The sequence below is a fragment of the Echinops telfairi genome, unplaced genomic scaffold (assembly GCF_000313985.2).
Source record: "Echinops telfairi isolate 266 unplaced genomic scaffold, ASM31398v2 ScPeMD7_7467;HRSCAF=8505_1, whole genome shotgun sequence".
NCBI classification, from domain to species: domain Eukaryota; kingdom Metazoa; phylum Chordata; class Mammalia; order Afrosoricida; family Tenrecidae; genus Echinops; species Echinops telfairi.
In genome coordinates, this window is record NW_022111368.1 from 26,005,470 (window position 1) to 26,006,614 (window position 1,145).

Consider the following 1,145-nt stretch of genomic DNA (forward strand, 5'->3'; position numbering starts at 1 on the left):
GTCTCTATTTAGTCTTTTCTATCGTTTTTGCTAAGAAGAGCTTTAAAGCTCATTATTAATGGACTAAATAATGATTAAAGGCTAAGCCCTCTGCTAAATGATCTTCAGAAAAACCAGGTTCAAGACAGACACAGGTCTGGCTATTTTTGCTGTTAGCCACCACCAGGCTGACTCAGTGATCTTATGTATCCCACAAGGAAACACTGCCTAGTTCTGTACCATCTTCATGAATACTGTTAGGCTCGGGTCCACTGTTGTGATTACCGTATCATCTCAGTGAAGGTTTCCATGGTTAGTTGTTACTCTTCTACCCAACGTGGAGTCCTTCACTAGCGATTGGCCTTACCTAATGACATGTCCAGCCTAAGTCTCACCACTCTTTATTCTAAGGAGAATTCTGGTTGTATGAGGGCAAGTGAAATATTACTGATACAAAACCAGTCCAACGCATAGCCTTTCTACATAAACAATGAATCACTTCTCGATCCTGAGCCATCTCCCCAATTGTTATGTCTGGACCCATTGCTGCAGCCACGGTGTCCGTCTACTTCATTCGTCTTCCTTTTTTACAGTGCCCTTATTCTTTACCAAGCCTGATGTCCTTTCAGGGACTGGCCTCTCCTGATAACATGTTCAAAGTATAGGAGACAAAGTCTCCTCATTTAAGGAGCATTCTGGCTGTACTTCCAAGATATGTTTGTTTGTTCTTCTGTTGATCTTTTCTACTTCCAACATTCTCTGCCATCACCACAAATCAAATGCATCTTCTGTGGTCTTCCTTAGTCAGTGGCCAACTTTCACATGCATGGGAAGTGGTTGAAAATACCATGGCTTGGGTGAGGTGCATCTAGTCGTCTTTAGGGCCCTCCACTAAAACAGTCACCATAACCTTCTGAGCTGACCTGACCTGTCGGCCTTGAATTTAGCTGGCCTAGTATATCCCCTTGGAAGCCGTTTTGATTGGACCTTGTTCTTGGATCATATTGGTAAGGCTTGTCCATAGTTATTTATTCCATAAAATAGTTTTCATTAGCTGTACTCTTGCTTAAGTCATATAGACCTTTCTTAACCAAACACATTGATTCCTCCTAGGCGGTGGGGAGAAAGGTGGAACCCATCACAATGATTGACATATAAGCACCACC